The following is a 23,108-nucleotide window of genomic DNA, read 5'->3' as shown; positions in this document are numbered from 1 at the left end:
AAATGCATGGTTATGTAATAAATGGAGGTTCTGTTAAACGTCTTGGATGCTTCCTCTCCATCTAGTGAGGTAGTGAATCTAAAATAAAAGGAATGTGCAATGAACTCAATGCTGGATAGGTGAAACTTCATCTTCTCGTGGGTGGAAATAGGATTTCCGCATCAATGCAATAGTGCTGCATAAATTTATATATTTTAGTATTGTAGCACAAGGAAAACGGTCGTTAGTGGATTTCTATGCACCGACTGGCACTTTCTTATCAAAGCCAACCCATGTTTTCGATATGCTATCTACCCGGGGTGTAAGATATGAAATATTAATTAGGTAACTAAACATTCACCCAGTAGACATAAATGACTTGCTGAAGGCGAGAAAATATGCTAGTCATATTAGGGTTACCAGCTGGCAAAGGCTTTTGCAAAAGTCCTTGTTTTACACGGTCGTCTGAATTTTTTATTTATTCTATTTTTTGTGGGTGAGATAACCTTTTAAAATAGTTATCTAGCAGTTATGATTGCTATCACCCTATTTTCTAAACAGTGTTCATACGTATTGTTGTGATGTTAAATTAATAATGAAGCTGCCAGATAGTTGGGATGGAATTGAATGATTCTGGTTTTGATTATTCTTAATGATTCCAGTATTTTAACACTTCCATTAAGGTACCATCATTTTAGAGATGGCATAAGTGAAGTCCAATAATTAACTTCAACAAAATTCAACAATACTAAACAAACAAAATATGTTAATGCATTTAATTCATTAATATATTTTTTTAAATACTACTGACAACATATACTGTGCGTATTTCATTATACATTTGTTTATCTTCTGATTTAGGTCTCATACAGCTGTATGTGTTTGAAAAAAAAAACTGACTCATTAGGGTTGAATGATTGGGAACCAGACTACACTGGTGGTGCTGTATGTTTTTAATTCACTAAAAAGAACCACCTCAAAAGTGTCAGTCATTCAGGAATCATAATACACTGTTTAGACAGTATGTTTATTCACTAAATGATTCATTTGTTCTGTAATCACACTACACTGCTCACATGGTCTGTTTTTGGTGGAACGGATCAAGAGTCTTTCATTTGGGAAGTGGATTACACTGCGTCCACTGTCTGTAGATTCAGTGGAACTGTTGAACAATTATTGCGATAAAATCTGAATATTTTCAATATTCCTTATACTTTTGGGGAAGGATGCATGTGCTAGAACAGTTAACAAAAATGAACATCATTCGGTGTTAAATAAATAAAAGTATTGTCAGTTCCCAACCCTTTTTGAGAGTGTGGTTTATATCTAAAACAAGTACAATTTCAAAGCAAAACCCCTCATTCTCCACTCTCTGCACTGTCAGTGATAAGTTGCCACTTTCAAATTAGCCAGAATGTTTTTCTTTTGTGCTCATTAAGAAATGAAAGAATCGGGATATTATAATAGCACAGCAATAAGAGATGTGTAGAATTAATGTGCACGTATGGCAGCATGAACAAGCAGATGGAGCCTGAATTTCACTCTCTTTCCATCTCACAGACTACCAATTAATTTCCAGGTGGGTGGGAATATAATGTGGAGATCTCCTTGCCGAAGAGGAATGTGTTAAAAATTTCTTCTTCATTTATCTTCAATGGGGCTAAAGCAAGCTGGAATAATAGAAGCTTTTTGTACTGTAATGAAGACAGAAAGCAGAACTACTACACTGTGTTAGCTTCAGACCAGAGTTACGTACACGTAATACTGTACATGTGATTAAAATAAAAACATCAATCAATAAGGAGTCAGCTAGTTTGGGAAATTTAGCAAGAGAGGAGTAAACAGTTGTTTTCTGGTGAGGTTGAGAAAAATGGTCTGTATGGTCATTGTAGGAAGCTATTTTTTTTTTACTTACCAAATAATTAGGCACATCCCAATCTATTGCATTTATGCACCTCACTGTCTATTCTAATGAAACCACAAAATAAAATAATAAGAAATGTGCCCCACTTATTGCTGCAGAACTGCAATTTTGAATTATTATAATAAAATGTTAGATTAGGGCACATTAGAGCCCAGAACCCTGTGTACTCGAATCAAAAATGCTACTTAACATTCAGACTGATCCATTTATCCACTGAGCTACAAAATCCTGGGACCAACAGTGGCAGACGAATGAAGATTTGAGCATTTGATTTGATCAGCAAGAAAAATTACTCCCTCAAATCCCTGAGAAATGAAAACTTTGTGGTACGTTGAAAAATAGCAACTCAATTTTCTATTGATTTGGACATTTTTTGACTTGGAAATGAGCAAATACTGTTCTGCGTGCTTTGATTAATACATCATCTATTAATCAAAATATTTCAAATTTTTAGTGCCTAACCTAATTAATATTCAAAAGCTAAGACTTTTCCACTGTGATGAACGCATCCAGCACATCTGTGCACCTCCTCTGTCTCCATCACTTCTTTTTTTTAAATAAATTGATGCTTTCGCTGTATCCTTTGACCTCCTTCTGTTTAAATATTTAGGTCTACTTTCCCTCCCAATGTCTGTTTTTCGGTGAGCATGACAGCGTGTTGAACAGAATGCATTACATTCAACCAGGTCGCATTCAGTGTTCGGTAAGTGTGATGATGTATATCTGTGCCGGCTCTTTTACAAGGTCACTCCTCTGCTTGAATAAAAAATGTATTTATCCGTAAATGAGGCCAACAAAGCCTCAATATGCTGTATTCATTCCTTTGGAGAACGTACAACAACAAAGCAAAAGTGAAGCAATGTGTTTAAGCCTCACAAACAAGGTGACTCAGCATATCAGAGTCCAGCTCTATAGGAAAGAATGTACTTTATTATATTCATTAAAAGATCCTAGGAAGAGCATCCTGCTATTTTTGCTGTGTACTTAGAGGAGCTCAATATACCATGGATGCAGTGTTTGTGCAGAGGCACTAATAAGAAATCATTGAGACTCACCTCATTTAAAATGCATGAGGCAATGGATCTCAGATCTAATCCTGGCAATTAGTAATTAACAAAAGAGACTCACAAGCACGCTTGAATCAGAGAGTTGTTTAGATAATGCTTTGCTAGACCTATTTGTCGTTAATATCCATGCACTTCCATGACAAGCTGATAAATAACCAATAGTGATTTAGCCGGACAAACTTTATGCAGTATTTTGTGTGGACCTGTCTGTGCGGCTGCCCTGTGGTTGTTCGCGGGGGGGAAGGCTTTCATTATTGCTTGACCTGTTCGCAATTAAACTGACCCCAGCTGTCCACGCTGCGCGGAGTGGCAGAAGCTCCCATCACTCTCGGGGTGAATAACTTCAACATCCGCTGTTGTGCATGCCTGAGCACTAATAAACATGCAGGGTGGAGTGTGTTAACTATGGCTGTAAAGATGTATGCTGTATGAATACATCACCGCAGCCACAGTCCACAGTTCTCAAGGGTTTTCGCCATGTTTTATTTGTTACTTTGACTTTTCTATTGTTGTTCTGTTGTTTTTTGTAAAACTTTCATCTACTAAATTTGACTATATACTGTTTAAATATTTTGGGTTTGGCAAGATGTTTTTTGAAAGCAGACTTCTTACCAATCAAAAAATACAGTAAAAGCAGTGATATTCCAAAATATTATTTAAGTGTTTAAGAAGTCTCATATGCTCACTAAGGCTGCATTAATTTGATCAGAAAATACAGTAAAAATAGTAATATTGCTAATATTATATTGTGAAATATTATTACAGTTTACAGTTATTACTACATTTTAAATTATATTTCAAATGTTCTTTATTCCTGTGGCAAAGCTGAATTTTCAGCAGCAATTACTCCAGTCTTCAGAGTTACTTGATCCTTCAGAAATCATTTTAATATGCTGATTTGCTACTCATTTCTTATTATTATCAGTGTTGAAAACAGTTGTGCTGCTCAATATTTTTGTGGAAACTTTTGATTTGGAATTCTAACTAAATTTTTAATTTAAATTTTGTAGATTATTTATAACATTTAACAAATTCAAATTAGAACAATTTATAAGATTTTGTCATATACAGGTTTTGCACACAAATACATGCACATGCTTATCGAATCAGACACAGTGTCTTTTGTTACAATTTTCTACAACCATTTGAGAACCACTGGTGTTAGTTACATATAAAATACCATATGTTAGGTTAAAGAAAATATAGTCCAGAAAATCCTCAAAAAATACATGATTCATAATACAATGCTGAGGCTGAATATGTAAATGTGAAGTGCTTACTATTGCTGACCTAGTAACCCATTGCCCACCTCTATTCACAAATACAGCAATGTTTTTCCATCTCTCCCTTTGCTTTCTCCCAATACTCGCTCGTGTGGAGACAGTATTGAGGCTCCAAATGGTTACATGAACAGTTTTTCGAATGGCCTCCTCTCAAATGTGCTGTGGGGAGGCATAAAATATGAGCTTCCAGGTGCTAATTAAAAATTCCAATGCTGACAGACAACACCACGCCAGAGATGCAATCGCCTTGTCTCTCCATGGGGGAGAGGAATAATATGATTATCTTTTCACAGAATCAATTCAGCTTCGTTTCATGGGAAAGAGGGGCTCTCAGCAGAATAAGCAGTTTGAGGTGGAGAAACAAAGGGAGTGTAATGTTTTTGAAGGTCCTGCTTTCATGTCTCCAGCATCTGGTGCCTGGAGTCTTTGCAGACCCTTTGCACACATAAATGCTTCAAACATTTGCCTTTCTTCCTCAAAACTGGCTGCCTAAGTATAGAAACGAAGCTTCTGAGACCATTACCAACAGCTGAGCGCTATGAGAGCTAGTCTTTGACTCTTAACTGTACTGAGGTCAAAGTGGAAATATCAACAAAGCAAGCTCTCATTTTTTCTTGGTACTCTTTCTCTGTAAACATGCAAAGATGTGAGCTTAAGGGAACCAGTCCAAGTGTTTTGGATTCTTCGTGCACAGAATTTTTCTTAGCTGAAAGCAAACTAACTAAGGATGTGCAATTGGAAGATCAGGGTTATAATTAAGGGATTTAGGCTGTCTCTCTATTATAACAGAGAGCTGCAGATCCTACAGCCACAAAAGTAATGATCTGATTCTATACTAGATGGAAAATTATAAATGTTTTATTGAATTTTAAATAGTGTATCTTGGAACTGGAATTATAGTTTTACTGAGCACTGGTACTATGTACTGTGGAACAGAGTATCTAAAATATGGCTAATCATTCCCAAATGCATTCACTATATCATAAAATATCTTGATTCTCACCCTTATAGATTATGTTAGTTGATCTAGTGGGCAATGGTCAAAGTAACCTAATAATGTAATCTATTAACTATGCATAAAAACCTGTCTGTTTACTTAATTAGCAGATATGGGTGTCATGCCATAACATATTTTTAATACGTTAGACTTTATATTTAATGTGAATTTAACATTGAAAATTAATGTGAATAAAAATATCATAATTTAGGCTACTAATCATAACACTTTCATTGTACAGAAAGAGAGCAAATAACATTTAAATTATCAAAGAACATTTTCACTGAGTGTCTAGAGTTAAAGCACTCTCAAAACCCCCATTAAAATCACTGAAGCTGTTTACACTATGAAATGAATATCTTACAGATTCGTACACATATTTGCGCTTTGCTGTTTCTAACGAGAGAATTCGCCAGAAAAAGGTATTCAGTCAGCGAGCAAGTGAAGAAAACGTTGGCATTTTAGCGATGACTCATCTGAACACCTCTGATTGGTCATTGCATTCATAAGCTCAACAGCATTGTGTGTGATTGGTTATAATGCGCAGTGCTGTAAAAACGCTCAGCGCCAGACAGCGAACGCAGATTTGAATTTAGCAGCTGATGATATGACGCACTGAACCATCTAATCACGCCGGTGTGATTGTATTAAATATAGAAAATATTAATCGTCTTTTGGAAGCTGCATTCAAAATCTACTTGGCTCAAAAATCTGAGGGGGCATGTGCCTGTGGCATGACGCCTCTGCATTCAGAAACTAAACAACTGACTTTCTTTACGAGTGAGTCATTGAATCATTCATTCAACCAATATGCTTAAAAACAATGACTCATAGAAAAAAAAACAAGAGACTGTCTTAATAAGTGAGTTATTACATTATGATTCATTCAAAAACGCTGAATCATTCAGCCAATTTTTATAATGTCTACTTCAGTAATCCAATGCCTTAAATTCTTCTTTTCATGACCTGGAGGATTTTTTATCAGCAAATATTAATATACTATATTCCAGTGTTATTTTATTATTATTTAGATTAAATTTTTTTATATTTTTCATTTTCCTTTTAATTTTATTGTTAATAATTTTGTTTGGTTTTTATAATTTTTATTATTAGTTTTTAAATATTTCTATTTATCTTTCATTAATTTTATTTAGTTGTAGAAAGTTTTGCAATTTAACCTCAAATTATTGATTTCAGTTTTCAAGGAAACACGCACACACACACACACACACACACAGAGCTATATTTCAATTACTGAAAATGATTTTTAATAGTTTTAGTTAACAAAATAAGCAAAGATATATACAGGTGCTGGTCATATAATTAGAATATCATCAAAAAGTTGATTTATTTCACTAATTCCATTCAAAAAGTGAAACTTGTATATTATATTCATTCATTACACACAGACTGATATATTTCAAATGTTTATTTCTTTTAATTTTGATAATTAGAGCTTACAGCTCATGAAAGTCAAAAATCTGTATCTCAAAATATTAGAATATTACTTAAGACCAATACAAAGAAAGGATTTTTAGAAATCTTGGCCAACTGAAAAGTATGAAAATGAAAAGTATGAGCATGTACAGCACTCAATACTTAGTTGGGGCTCCTTTTGCCTGAATTACTGCAGCAATGCGGCGTGGCATGGAGTCGATCAGTCTGTGGCACTGCTCAGGTGTTATGAGAGCCCAGGTTGCTCTGATAGTGGCCTTCAGCTCTTCTGCATTGTGGGTCTGGTGTCTCTTATCTTCCTCTTAACAATACCCCATAGATTCTCTATGGGGTTCAGGTCAGGCGAGTTTGCTGGCCAATCAAGCACAGTAACACTATGGTCATTGAACCAGCTTTTGGTACCTTTGGCAGTGTGGGCAGGTGCCAAGTCCTGCTGGAAAATGAAATCAGCATCTCTATAAAGCTTGTCAACAGAAGGAAGCATGAAGTGCTCTAAAATTTCCTGGTAGATGGCTGCGTTGACTGTGGACATCAGAAAACACAGTGGACCAACACCAGCAGATGACATGGCAGCCCAAATCATCACTGACTGTGGAAACTTCACACTGGACTTCAAGCAACATGGATTCTGTGCCTCCACTCTTCCTTCAGACTCTGGGACCTTGATTTCCAAATGAAATATAAAATTTACTTTCATCTGAAAAGAGGACTTTGGACCACTGAGCAACAGTCCAGTTCTTTTTCTCCACAGCCCAGTTAAGATGCTTCTGACGTTGTCTCTGGTTCAGAAGTGGCTTGGTAGCCCTTTTCCTGAAGACGCCTGAGCGTGGTGACTCTTGATGCACTGACTCCAGCTTCAGTTCTCTCCTTGTGAAGCTCTCCCAAGTGTTTGAATCGGCTTTGCTTGACTGTATTCTCAAGCTTGCGGTCATCCCTGTTGCTTGTGCACCTTTTCCTACCCAAATTCTTCCTTCCAGTCAACTTTGCATTTAATATGCTTTGATACAGCACTCTGTAAACAGCCACACCTTTCAGTAATGACCTTCTGTGACTTACCCTCTTTGTGGAGGGTGTCAGTGTTCGTCTTCTGGATCATTGCCAAGTCAGCAGTCTTCCCATTATTGTGGTTTCAAAGAACAAGAGATACCCAGAATTTATACTGTAGGGATGGTCATTTATTCAAACTCAAATGTAAATATTCTAATATTTTGAGATACTGATTTTTGACTTTCATGAGCTGTAAGCTCTAATCATCAAAATTAAAAGAAATAAACATTTGAAATATATCAGTCTGTGTGTAATGAATGAATATAATATACAAGTTTCACTTTTTGAATGAAATTAGTGAAATAAATCAACTTTTTGATGATATTCTAATTATATGACCAGCACCTGTACAATTAATTTGATTCATTAATCAGCATGTCCTGTAGTTCATTTTCTCATTGATTGTCACTCATAGTCTTATAAAATAACTGTTTTAAACTATTGTGAAACTAATTAAGCAGCCTAATGAAAATATGGGATCTTTTTTTCTTTCTTTCCAGATCCACTATCTTTTGTCTTCTAATCCCAGGTTTAAAATAAGTCTCAAGGCAGGAGTTGGGCCCATGTTGAGGCAGAGTAACTGATTGTTTGGCCTGACTGCACCATTCGTTTTTTAAGGGTATGAATCTAATGTCATTCCTCCTCATTACAGTACAGCCTTCCAATGCCTGTGCTAATTCCTCCACCAATTCCTTAGAGAAATCTCTCCACTGCCCTGGCTAGCATAAATCATTTTTATCGCTGGTACTTCGGCCTCGATCTGCACAGACGGGTGATGTTTTAAACCCTATGTGGATGGTAAATCTGCCAACTTTAATTAAAATGGCATCTTTCCCCTTTTGTCCTGGTGACATAATGGCCTCCAAACTTCCTACAAAGGATCTCTGAGGACTGACCTCAAGGAAGAAAAAAAAAAAAAAAAAAATATATATATATATATATATATATATATAAACAAAGGGACTACCTCATGCATTCTCCAGCAGATGACCTAGTTTAAATGTTTGAGGTAAAGTAAGTTTCAGAGATGCTATTAATTAATAAATAAAATAATCTGCAACACATAATACCAATAAATGACAATGAACAATTTTCATTTAACAGGCAAATTCCACATAAAAGAAATGCCTGAAATCCAAGGTACTCCACAGCTGTCAAAGATAATAAAATGTTTCACTTTCATTTAATGCAGTCATTTATCACGTTTAAACTGCGAAACAGAAAGGTTAAGTGAGATCCCATGAGATATATGTTTTAACGTCAATGCTTTCCACCACAAAGAGCCAAGTCATCCATGGCCTCTTGTCTGTCTTCATTGCTGTTAATAACAGCGTGAAACTCAATCAATGAAAGCAATTCATTTCATTTTGCATGCTAATCATTCAGCAATGCTAAACACATAAGCCCTTATTTGAGAAGCGCATGAATTGTGGCAACAGTTTCCGCTCGCTCCAGCTGTAGCGCTGAAATGAAAAACTCATTGAGAAAAGTCAACACTGATTGCACTGTACTGCATTAAAACGCAAATATTTATGCTGTGACATTTTCCACAAATCAATAACTTAATCCACTTTCTGCCAAATGCTTTTAAAAAAGGCCATGCACTATAACGGTCTGGCCTTTTAACTACAAAAGCCTTTCTGTGAATTGAACTCCGGACCCTGAATCCATCCATTCTCATCTTGGAGGAAGGTCTAGCTGTGTGTGGCTATATTCACACCAAAGCAGAATACAGTGTCTGTCCTTAGTGCAAAATACAGTTTACACAAACTTTATTATAAAAATGAAGTCACATCTCATTCTTTTTTTTAAAGCGATTTTTACGCATTTAAATAGACAAATTATTGTTTATTATTATTATTATTATTTATAAGTATTATTATATATTTATAATTTTCTTCAGCAAGGAAAGATTAAAATTGACCAAAAGTGGCAGTACTGTTTTACACAGTTAAACATTTGAAATAAATGCTGTTCTTTAGAATGTTCTATTAATCAAATAATCATAAACTTTCAACTGTTTTCAGAATTCCGTGATATATACAAAGAATTCTGACTTTCTTGCAATTCTGAGGTTACATCTCGAAATTCCGATTTTTTTCCTCAGAATTCTCAGTTTATATCTCACAATTCAGTTTTTTGTTTGTGCCACAGAATAAAAAAAGGTAAATGACTTTTTATCTCACACGTTTGAATTTTGTTCTTGCATTTGCAGGTTTATATCTCACAATTCACTATTTTATATCCTGAAATTTTTATTTTTTATCAAATCAATTTGATTTTAATATTTATATTTTTATATCCTGAGTTTAAATCTTGGAATTCTGATTTCTCCCCCTTTTTTAACCGTGTGGCGGAAACAAGCTTCCATACATAAGAGACTTTAAAAAATCTTTTGAGCAGTAGTGTGTGAACCTAATCTATGTGAAATAACCACCCTCTATAATTTGTCTTTGCGGACAGCCACTAATTTTCCATTTCATTTTTCATCTGGGCCCTGCTCTTTACCAGCAGAGATTTAACAGTCATCGGTGTCCCCGAGACATTATCAAAACCTGACAAAGCGCCCCACTGTGGGCCTAATAAAGATCCTTTATGAGGCTGAGGGCATTAGCAGGACTTAGAAAAAGCATTGGACTCCATTGATTTCATGCACAGTGCTGTTTATTTACACTTCCTCTCTATCTGTTATCAGACACAGGCTGTTATTGTTTTCTCTAGCGTGGGCCACTTATGACGCTTATTTTGCAAGAGGTGTTACTTTAAGTGTGACTGGCATGAGGAGTGGCCAGACTATGGTGTATTTTTATTTCCCCGATTGTCTTTTTGTACATCTCTCATATACAGAGGTATTTGAAATGATTTTTAGGAAGTAGGGAAGGTGAGCTTTGCAACTGAGCGATGTCTTTGCATTGATTTAGCTCCTGGGTAGGTACTTAGAGACCACAATTTTCCCTGTGTGAAGCAAAATCAGCAATTAAATGGACTGAAATGCTGTTTTGTTACACTGTATGCTGCCATTTGCATGCAGCATTGTTTTTGTTTGAGGACTAAACAAAAACAGTACTCTACAATGAAGGTTTGACAGTGATAAAGATTTTCCCTGCTGACCTTTTAACACAAAGCAGTGTGATGTTTTTGTTAGACTGACAAGAAAGTGCTGCCCACTGCATTGAAGCTTCAAATTCTCTTTTTCCTCCGCCATCAACTTGGATTTGATTTTTATCAATACTTTCTTTACAAATGCAGTAAGAAAAACAGTTATTTTGTAATTGTATTTTGTTATTTGATATTTTTATAGGCAAATAATATTGGATTGGATGGATGGATTTAATTTTGCATTGATAAAAAAAAAAATAAAAAAAAAATATTGAACATCTATCACACTTACCCTCTGATGTACTGCAAAGTCACCAGTGGTCTTCCTAAAAAAAAGAGAATGAAAAATAGCACAATTATTTTCATCAAGCCACCAATGTAATGATTTGACCTTTTTTTCACATTCTCAAAGGTGGCTTTTTAAAAGCAAGTTACATAATAATTCAGTCTTTTTCATAATTCATAGCAAGCACAGTCTGAACTGTACTGTAACCAATATCTGAATGGTGGGAGATAAACGTTAAGCTCTTCCAGATGCCCCCAAACCACCATTTGATGCTCTGTGTCGTTTGCTTTAAAGAGGCCGGTCCTTTGGTTAAAAGGGTCATAGAAGCATAACAACACTTACACAGTAGTTATATAAAATGTGGGCATGTTAAAAACAGAAATGAATAGAATAGAAAAGCATTAAATCTAGTCGCAAATCCCTTCTGTACTTGCAGTCTTAGGAAATGCTTTCATAGTTAGACAAAGTCTCTGTAGTTTGCTGAAGAACACATAATTAGGCACTATTTTTGTTCTGCTTGTAAATGTTCCATTTTTTGTTCCATCTTTTGAGGAAGAAATTACCAGAGGTTGTTCTGTACCTAATAAACAATGTCTTTCATTTCATAAGCAGAGTGCAAAACCATCCTTCATTTAACAGCTGCTCAAAAACACTTCTCTTTTCTACAGAATATATTATTGGTAAACACCGTGCATTAGTGCAAAAAAGTACAGTACATTTAAAGTAAAGATTACAAAATACATAAAACAACCATATGCAAAGTTATATGGCCTCATTAGTTTGTTAGGTGATGGTTTACAGCTAAGAAGAACCTTAGCAACTGTCATATGAATGTGCTGCTGATGATTTATAGGAAATGCTTATTCTACAATAAATCACTCTATGACCTGTGTAATCTGCTCATTAGCCAAAGATTGTAATTTCGTATGTATTGATTAACTGACAGTATGAATAATTAATTTTTCATACAGATAAAGATGTTATCATTTTTATTAATAATGCGCAATCCATTAGTGATGGGGATTTCAATGACTTTTTCTGTAGTTTACATGTTACACCAGTAGGTGGCGACAAGTGACTGTCTTTATGAGTGAATCACTGAGTCGTTCATTCGGCTAATTCATTCAAACAAGCTGATTTATTCAGGAACGAAACAAGTGTGTCTTTATGAAGGAGTCATTGAATCATTCATTCAACCAATTCGTTTGAAACTTTTTTGGAACTAGTTGTGTTGGTGGACCAAAAACAGATAAAGCTAAATATAAGTGACTCAGTATTAACCGGTTATTTAATAAAACTAGATTGACAATATCACACTCACAGTTGTGCTGTTTTTATGACTATCAAGGCTCGTGATATGTTTCTCAGATGATAGTCTGGTATTATCTCCATTAAATCATGCATCTTTTTATTATGCTTAATTGTATTTGAATAATTTGTCACCTTGAAAAAGAAAATGCAGACTGAGACAGAATGTCACATATTCACAGATCTTTGGTGTGAAAGCAGAGAAATCAATGACACTTTTTAAGGTGAAGGGTGACCCTCGAGGCAGGACAGATCTATAGACAGCACATTAGCCCTCTGTGATGACAGACGTGAGATTGAATGATTAATAGTGCATGTGCTTGAAATAAAGACGTATTGATGTGACCTTTGAATGCAGGAATTTGGTGCAAATGGAATGACATAAATCTGCAGGACTTATCCTTCCTGCTATTTCCATAGCATCATCGTCCTTGCCAGGAGAATAGAATAGTGTAGAATTGTGGCACAGATGTTAGGCATTGACCGGAGAGTAAAACAGAATGTTATGTGATGTTTTTGTATGTTGTCAACTGACAACATTTTGTAACTTAAGGTAAGGTAATTAAAAATAATTAAATGTAAAGTTAAATATATAAATTAAATTAATTAATTAAATATATAAACTATAATTTATAAATTTAATATAAAAGAGTGTGACTAGTAACTTTTTTTTTTTACTTCAGTGTATATTTAGTATATTTGTATAGACACATACATAAAATCTTGTCTATAAAAAAGCTGTTTTTAAAATTTTAACCATTATTGCTCAGGAAAACAATTAGAAGAGACAATTAGACAAAGAAAATGTATTTGACTCACACTGACCTTTAGTCAAGGTTAAGTTGTTTGTCGTGGGCTGTTTTAGGATTTTTTTTTTTTCTTTTCAGAAACAAAATTGTCAAAAAAATAATCCAATTTATAAATTGTAAGAAAATTGTAAGCATTTTTAACTATAAAACAAAACTGTAGATAAAGATAGTCTAGTTGCTAAAATACAGTCCTTGTGAACATTATTCTGTGACAATTAGCTCCAATCTCCTTAAATATGTCTCACATAAATGTCTTATTATAACACTGTGCACTCCAAGGAATTAACAATATACTACACTCATTCTAGACTCTTTGATCATTTCATTAACTCAGCCTTTTAACTTCATTTCAAGGTTTCTGTTTATTTCTATAAGTATGTATAGGTTTCATCTATGTACTTAATCTAAGTGATGAATCTTAAAAAGAATGCTAATTAGTTTAGATAATAACTCCATACACTGCTGACTAGCAGCAAAGAGGAAACAGCTATTCTAGGAAACCGAATACTGTTATTTTGGCTGATGGGATTTTAATGAGTAACAATATCTACTTTTTGCCTTGTAAGAGGAAATGCTCACACTGACAGCAGACATTGTCTTACCACAGATTTAATGTGTCATTGCAGCACAGGCTTATAGCATGTTGTAAGACTCTCAGGAGAAGCTCATTCAAACAAACACAGATGCTTCCATCTGTTAAGCTCATATTTACCACTCTGTCCCAATTCTTCTCTCTCTCTTCCATGTGGGCAGTCCAGGTTTAGTATTGATCGAGGTGCTCCTACCCCATTCATCTAACTTTCTGCCTCTGTCCGCCCCGCTACAGCTCAAGGACCCAAAAGCTTGGGGGTCCTTGGATTTTGAATAGCTCTACTTGGCTTTTTTCCTTGGTGACATACTGATGATCCACTTAAGTGGTAATGTAAACAAAATATGCTCTTTGTCTCTCTCTCTATATATGTTTTTCTAAGCGGACTATTTAACTTAAATGGAAAGCAGGAAATGTCAGCTGTTTAAAGGTCATGTAAGCAGTGTCTGAAATGGCACTTATACTTCATTTAATCATTTATCTAGTGCCTTTGTCCTCTAGATCTCCTTCTGCCCATTGTGCTTGATCTATAATAAACCAGGAAGATTCAGATAAACCCTTTATGAGAATCTAATGGGCCTTTTCTGTTTCTCTCAAATATCCATATAATTGATGCCAAGCTCAACAGCTCTGCTGTATATGGAGATAGGCTAAAGTTTTCACAAAATAGTTAAATGAGCATTCAAGCCAGCTAGAAATAGTGTTTTACAACCTTTTGTCTTTTGTTTTCAGTAAAGCTCAAGTATGCCATCATAGACAAAAAGTGTTTCTCCATATTCTCCTGACCTGTGTATCCAATATAAATATAAATAAGTATAAATAACCATTATTAAAGCACTGAACTGAAGCAGTTAAAATTAACAGATTTTTAAAATATTCTAAAATAGAAAAGTTAAAATAAATTATAATTTTTTCTATATTTTTAATTTTTAATGTTTATTAAATAAACACTGTCTTAATAAGCATGAGATATATTATTTCTTAAAAAAACAAAACAAAAACAAAACATCAAATATACCCTAAACTTTTGAGCAGTATATATCTTAAAATGTCACTTAAAACATTTTTTTTAAAGAAACTGAATGTTTTATACTGTTAATGACAACAGCAACAACAATAATAATAATAATGATAAGAAGAAGAAGAAGAAGAAGAAGAAGGCTAAAAGCCTAAGTTGGAAATCCGTCATATGTTAATTTTAAAGTCAATTATTTTTTAAGTTTAAAAACACAAAATCAAAATCTTCCATTGTGCTAGAATACATACATTTCATGGTACAGACACACCAGAAATGGCTGTTCATGTTGAGCTGTCATGTCTGCCCCAAAACAATGGTTCTTCAACAAAGGATGAACAACAAGTTGGCAAACCATCTCTCTCAGCTATTACTGCCTGTCGTCTCCCTTGTGTTTTTGCTTATCTTTCGCTATTGTTTGTTCCTTATCCTCTGCCATTCCAAACACACTTTCTGTATAGTTGCATCCGCCTCAGGAAGGTTTAGTTACATGCAGCTTCTAAACACAGTTACAGTCATATCAGTAATAGCGACATGGCTGAATTCCCAAACCGTAATTTGACAGTAACACATATTTAATAAGTAAAACCACTCTTCCGCAAATAATTAATGAGAAAATCCGCATCCTTCATTAATCTCAGTCAATTTGAAAAACAAAGCCTTGGTCTTTGATCCATATTAATGTTATGAGTTTTCTGCTGAACTAATCTTTAGAAATTAAATCCCCACTTCACCAAAGTAAGCTTCGAAGTTTTATTTATTTATCATTTTTTTGGAAGCAGAAGGATGTTGTTTTGTTGTGCTTCAGAAGAGCTGTGATTTATTGCAAAGCTGAAAACTAGATAAGAAGAGGAGGGTTTATACAAATGTGTTTGTGGACACATTGACCCACAGTCCCTCGAATCCCCATAGTGTGTGTTGCTGATTAGTGATGGCTGAGCAGTAGGAGTGTGCTTTCATACTTCCTGCTTCTCAAAAGACCAAACAGGGAATTTGTACTCTGAGTTTTATTAAAAAAACCTCTTCTGCTCAGAGGATATGGCAAAAACGACAAATTCATGTTTGATAGGATAATCCCAAGGTACTCCATCATGGGTGAGACATGCATCAGTTCTCCTTTGAAAGTTGGAGGCAAGGCATCTGCCACACTCCTTAGACAGCGGGAATCCCATGAGTACCTCAAAAAGACCATGTTACACTCTTTTTCAGATGAAAGCCTTTTGCTCAACAAAGTAAAATTCATCTTAAAACTTTTTAAAAGATTTTTTCATACAAAAACATGAAGAAAAAAAAACTGTTATAATGTCAGCTGTTATCACAGTCAACAAATTGGTCAAGAAAACTACACTAGATCTACACTTTTACCCCATTAGTCAAGTTTATCGTTCTGACTGAATATTTTCTTTCAGACTTTTTCTTTTTCTCTTGCAGGGTTGTGTGAAACAATTTGAATAGAATGCCTTTGAAATAGCAAACAGGGTGCAGTTCAAATTTGTATGTGAATAGAATTAAAGTGAATTTAAATTGAAATATGTTTTTGTACTGTAACCGTAATGTTCAAGACAAACTTTGAAAGTTGGCTTGAGAAAGCCATGTTTGAAAGTGTGTTAACACTTTAGTAACGGACCAATTCTCACTATTAACTACACTGTAAAAAGTGATAAGTTGACTTAACTTAAACAAATTGAGGAAACCCATTGCCTTAAATTTTTTAAGTAAATGATAATTTAAAAAAAATAAGTTAATTGAATTGTCAAGTTCACTTAACTTTTTTTTTTTTTAATTATTATGTACTTAATAATTTTAAGGCAACGGGTTTCCTCAATTTTTTTAAGTTAAGTCAACTTTCACTTTTTACAGTGCAGTTGCTTATTAGCATGCCTTAACATATTGGCTGTTTATTAGTAATACTTATAAACCACATATTCTGCATGACCATATCCCTACATCCCTAATCCTACCCAATACCTAAACTTAACAACTACCTTACTAACTAATAAGCATCAAATTAGGAGTTCATTGAGGCAAAAGTCGTAGTTAATGGCTTGTTAATGGCGAGAATTGGACCTTAAAATAAAATGTGACCGAAAGCGTTCAAACAAAATTAAAACGCCTTTGAATTTTGATAGATAGCTAATGGTATTTCCTGTAGCTCAAATAGTAGAGCATGGCGCTAGTAATGCCAAGATCATGGGTTCGATTCCCAGGGAAAGCAAGAGCTAATAAAATGTAAAAACTGTAACTTGAATGCAATGTAAGTCGCTTTGGATAAAAGTGTCTGCCAAATGCGTAAATGTAAATGGTATTGGAAAAGTGCAAATAAAATTAGACCGGTAAACTTTGCCAAAACAAAATTTGATAGCATTTCTAGTGTGTTTGTTGTTGGCGGCTTCTTTCAGTTTAATAGATAGATAGATAGATAGCATTAGTCAAAATTAACGTGTTAATGTATGTGACTAATTTTTCAGTTTAACATGTTACAAATATTTAACGCAATTAACGCAGGGCAACCCCACTCACAACTACTGCTTTTGTCTCTTTTTTCTTGACAAGAATTGCATTTATTTAGACACAGAATGTCTTTACGACAACATCAAATGGGAGAAGCGCACTCCAACTTCACCTCAGCACCAGGCACTAGTCAAATGAGTGTGGAAAAGGTACCAGTGACGAGGGAGCTTCAGTAGAACAACAGTGAACTGCGGTCAGATGAGATGTTTGTCAGGCCATATGTCAGTAAAAACAAATTTTCCTGTCCTGTGAGCCATTATACTGAGCTCATAGCACGTGCTCTTCAGTTGCACGAATGGCAGCTGTAGCCTATATCATTTCATATTAAAGTGCAAAAGAAACTATGAGCATATAATGTTGTAGTTATTTCATCAGTAAAGTCATTAAGGTACCAAAAAAGGCAATTCAATCTGCCTTAAAGGGGTCATATAATGCCCATTTTCCTTTTTTAGGGTCTTAATTAAAAGTCTGTAACATAGTTTGGTTAAAATTTCTCATTGGTAGTGTAAAAAACGCCTTTTTCACCCTGTCAAAAATAGCTCTTGTCAGAGCAAGCAGTATTGTGTCGTTCTCCTTTAAATGTTAAAGAGCTCTGCTGACTCCGCCCCTCTCTTCCTAGCCGCTCTCTGAGGGACTGTTTAGTTTAGCCGCATTCATTGTGAAACTTGCTAATTAGCACATTATTAGGAAAGGCCATTTGCAAAGATTCATTTAAAAAACCTTGTACTCACTTTTTCTGGAGGTGAAGCTGGATCACGAATGATTCGCGCGAACATAGACGCATTTAGGTAGATGAAGGGCGTATTCCCTTCAGAGCAAAACCTAATCCTCTTCAGCGGCTCAGATGAAGGGAGTAAATGACTACTGCTATGTTCATTATTACAGCCAACAACAAAACACCTCAATCGCTTAGGAGACATTCTTGTCTACATCTGCTCCGGCAGTGAAACAACTGATGCAACATGACAGCTCACTCAGGGCGGGTCTGAGGTAAGACACCAGTGCAGTCTGTGCTGAAACGCTGCCGTCAATCAAACTATTGTGGGAGGGGCCTCCATCCGTGTGACGTCACACTGACAGACGGCTCGATTTGAGAAAGGGGTAAAGATTTAACGAGATTACAAAAAAACCCACTGGGTGGATTTTTGTTATTATAGGGTGGTTGTGTACGCACACTGCCAACACACATTTCAGTTCAAACACTAAAAGTGCATGTAGCATTATATGACCCCTTTAAAACGTGCACGCATGTAAGTATTTGTTAGATATGAGTCACATTTAAAGGGTTAGTTCGCCCATTTAAGACATGAAGTTGTATGCAATCCTCACCAGCACTATAGTGCATACACACTGACCCACCCTTTAGTCACCTCCCTGGTCAGAGTTCTGGCCGCTGGAAGTTTTTCAAGATAGTACTCCCGGTTAGTTTCCGGGGCCTCAAAACTGTGCGTTTTTACGTGAAAAAATTATTTGCGTTTCAAAGCTTGATTAATTTACATCACAAAAAACACGCCTGACAATATTCATACCTCAGTTTTAATCGGCACTATTTTCTTTCCATTTCTATCAATCCGCGCTGCTGTCAATGTCAACAGTGCGCACGTTCAGATCAGCTGTTCCATATTGTTTACACAATCGAATGACAACGACATAAAAAGTAGAAAATGAACAATGGTGCGAACTTGTAAATTCCCAGGCTGTGACCACAAGAATGTGCCGGGATCACCATTCAGATTCCATCGTTTTCCAGTTTTGGATATAGCTACGAGACAGCTTTGGCTGGTTGCCATCGGCTACTCTGCGGGAGCTAAAATATCGAGAATCAAGGATTTCCGTGTGTGCAGTGCTCACTTCAGCGAAGACGATTACATCCCCAACCAAGGAGGAAAAAGAAAAAAAATGATTTTAAAGAGTTTTGCTGTACCAGTACCACGGGTAAGCTCTATTTACTAACTTTATGATCCAATGTCTAAACTGTACGGTAAACAAGCTGAAAATTACTTTCATCATCATCTGTTCCGTCTGACATTGTGCTAAAATTGGTTTCGTCATCAGAAGTTTCGTAGTCAGACATGTTGTCAGCGAGTCGCGCTATCAACAGCTGATCTGAACGTGCACACTGTTGACATTGACAGCAGCGCGGATTGATAGAAATGGAAAGAAAATAGTGCCGATTAAAACTGAGGTATGAATTTTGTCAGGCGTGTTTTTTGTGATGTAAATTAATCAAGCTTTGAAACGCAAATAATTTTTCACGTAAAACGCACAGTTTTGAGGCCCCGGAAACTAACCGAGTACTATCTTGAAAAACTTCCAGCGGCCAGAACTCTGACCAGGGAGGTGACTAAAGGGTGGGTCAGTGTGTATGCACTATAGTGCTGGTAAGGATTGCATACAAATTCATGTCTTAAATGGGCGAACTAACCCTTTAAGAACATGTCTCTGAAATGCAGTGGCTTTCAAAACTGTCCTGGAGCAGCCCAGCACTGTCTCCCTCATCTAACACACCCGATTCAACTCGTCAGCTCATTAGTAGACTTTAAGACCTGAAGTGGGTCAGAAAAGGTAAAGAGTTGTGAGAAAATACAATGTGTGTCAGATCTGCATTGTGTTCATCAGCGGCAGCTCTTGAGCAGCCAAAATAACCTAATAACCCGGCTGCTGTGATGTCTATTAATCAAACAACAAAAGAAAAAAGGAGGAAATCAATAACTTTTGTAGCTTCAAGGATTCATTTATATTTAATTTAGAATTTAATGTTTGATAATTTTATTCAATATCTATATATTTCCTTGCTGAAGGGCACAGGTAAATATGACATTTATTATAATGGGATTATGTGAAGATTGTTTTATGTTCACTTAAATTCTAAGTTATTTTTTTAAAGTCTAATAAATATTAAAATTGATAACTCTCAATTATACTGTATTGTCAAATGGCTATAGTCAATGGAAAAATATGAGAAAACAATATGTTAGGTGGGATTAACTGCGGTTACATAGTGGGGTGTAACCAATTCATTTCACGTTCCAACTACTGAATTGAAAGGGAGCCAATTTTGCAGTTGTGAATTTTGCACAAGCCTCTTCCCTAGTAAAGGATTCTAGCAGTAAGAGCCTTGGTTTGAATTCAGATTTGGGCTCACATTGCTACAATAATGTGATATAGTGATGGCTGTACTGTGTATGTTTATTTCCCAGGCCTCTTTGTCATCGACAGATGCTGCTGACCTTGTGTATGAATCGGTATCAGTGAGCACAGTCTTTATTTCCAAGCTTGAGAGAAAAGTGTGCTTACTGGTCACCTTTGTAACCTTGCTCCAAATGAACATGTCCTTTCCTGGACACAGCTTTCGTTAAACTCTTTCACACTTTAAAATGAGAGTATCTGGGTCATGCGTACTGTAGTTAAAACACTGTGAAAAAAATATAGTGTTAGTAACACTGGATGTTAATAACTCACCAGACAGATCTATTGATGAACTGTGCTAGCTAAGTCAGCAATGAATCTCGAGGTTATATTTGATGACCAGCTCAGTTTCACACAACATATCTCAGCAAACTAGTGACAGACCAGTAGCTGCAAACACACAGAAAATCCAAGCCCACCTAGCAAGCGCTGACTGCCAGTGCATATGGCAGAGGCTAAAGCAGTATTAGACCCTCCAGGAAAGCAGATTTTGGATGTCTCTCTTATCTAACACACCAGATTTAACACATCAGCTCATTAGCAATGTGTTCCATGACCTAAATTGGGTGTCAGATTAGTGAGACATCTTAAATGTGAAAAAATAGTTGGCCCATGTGAAATGAGTGCTTTAAAACTGAGCATGCGTCATCTGTCATCTGAACGAAAGTGCATTCGGTATGTGATTATTTTAATATGGCTGTCACCCAATTACCTGCTATGTCACCTAATTAATATTCATAAGCCAGGCTGACAAGCAATGAAATGTGTCCTCTACTTTTCAATCATTCCTATGATCTTTGACAGCTGTGAACCCTCCAGGGTTGCCCACCATTCGGAATTTTCAAGATTTTGAATGACGGATGGATGGACGGAATGCATTACCTGTGTTGCATTTATTTGAACTGTATTCAGTAAACTCGTCTTCCTGTCATTCCAATTCAGGTTCCCCTGGGGTTTGGCCATTTCAAATTCCAATTCGCAAACTGAAAGGGAGCCACATCTTCAATTCTGAATTTTGCACTTTCCTAAACTGATGTAAAGCCACTTCTCTGCCAACAACATTGGAGCCAAGAATACAACTTCTCCAAATGATGATCAGGTGCTGTCTGTGGCTGAGATTAGCAGACATTGCAAAAAGTCACCCTATGAAAATGTATTGGCCCAGATGGAATCCCTGGCAGGGCGCTGAGAGAATACCTTAGTAAGCTGTTTGATGTCCTCTCGGATATCTTCAACACCCCGCGAACACTGGCTGCTGTGCTTACATTTCAAAACCACAATCATCTTTCTGCCAGAGAAGTCAATGTTAACATTCTTTAATGACGACTGTTACCTTGAACTCACACTCGTCATAATGAAGAGTTTTAAACTATTGGTCGTGACCCACATTAAGGCCTCCATCCCACCCACACTAGTTTGCTTAGTCAGAACCGTTCTATAGTGCATACCATAACATCCGCCTCCCACTTGGTTATTTCCCAAATGCACGATAAAAACACTCATGTTAGAACACTCGTTGACATCAGTTCAGTGTTCAACACTATCATACCACTGACACTAATTGGCAAACTCTCTGTACGACGAAAAAGCACCAACCATGAGAGTTTACAGAGTGCCTGTGGATGACAGAGAAAAATAGACAAAAGAGATGAGCTTTAACTTGAGATGGATATGAGAGCAATGAAATTATTGTTTTGATATTCATATATGTACATATATAAATCAAAAATTCCACATTATACACGCAAAGTGCTCCTCCAAATTTAAAAATATGAATGTAGGCATAATGTGCATAAAAGGTTTAAAAACTCTGTTTACACTGAAAAGCACACTCAAATAACAGGATAATTAAATTATTTTCTTATGAGTGCTGGGTTTTGAGTTATATGCTTATGAGTGCTGCCACTGATATTGCAGATTGTGCTATTGTGTTCCAATATACTAGAGTGAAGAACACCTAATGTGACAAATGGAGTTTATAGAGTTAAAGTTTATTATTACCTATTAAAAGGAATATTCAGATGGCTTACTACAGTGCTATTCGGCAAATGTGCAAAGAGATCACATAATCATAAATTTTTAAGGGGGCTGACAGCTTAATAGCAGACTTTAGGGCAGATGAGATGACAGAAGCCTGTCTAAATAGGGTCTAGTAAATGCCTTGTCCTTACAATGGCAAAGGCTCAGAATAGTAGAAATGAGCACCTAGATCTATGGGTTTGTGGCAAAAGTCATCTTGACCTGCTGTGAAGCTCCTACATCAACTGATAACTTCTAGTTTTGTCTCTCACACACACACACACACACACACACACACACACACACACACATCTGGTTTGCTATCCTTGTGGGGACTCTCCATAGGCGTAATGCTTTTTCTACTGTACAGACCGTATATTCTATTGCCCTACACCTAAACCTACCCCTTACAGGAAACTTTCTGCATTTTTAGATTTTCAAAAAACTTAATTCTGTGTGATTTATTAGCTTGTTTACCCGTGGGGACCTCAATTTAGGTCCCCATCGTGACACGAGTCCCCATGAGTCTGT

General features: G+C 35.9%; 1 protein-coding gene across 3 annotated transcripts in view; it reads right to left on the bottom strand.

The window, feature by feature from the left end:
* tnr (tenascin R (restrictin, janusin)) overlaps positions 1–23,108 on the bottom strand; it is a 160,359-nt gene that overhangs the window by 101,753 nt on the left and 35,498 nt on the right. For all 3 annotated transcript variants that reach the window (XM_058746610.1, XM_058746602.1, XM_058746616.1), the window contains exon 2: positions 11,144–11,177. The gene's annotated coding sequence lies outside the window, so the exon portion shown is untranslated. The remainder of the gene's footprint in view (positions 1–11,143; positions 11,178–23,108) is intronic.

Source organism: Onychostoma macrolepis, chromosome 02 (assembly GCF_012432095.1).
Source record: "Onychostoma macrolepis isolate SWU-2019 chromosome 02, ASM1243209v1, whole genome shotgun sequence".
NCBI lineage: Eukaryota > Metazoa > Chordata > Actinopteri > Cypriniformes > Cyprinidae > Onychostoma > Onychostoma macrolepis.
This window is presented reverse-complemented; position numbering and strand designations above follow the sequence as displayed.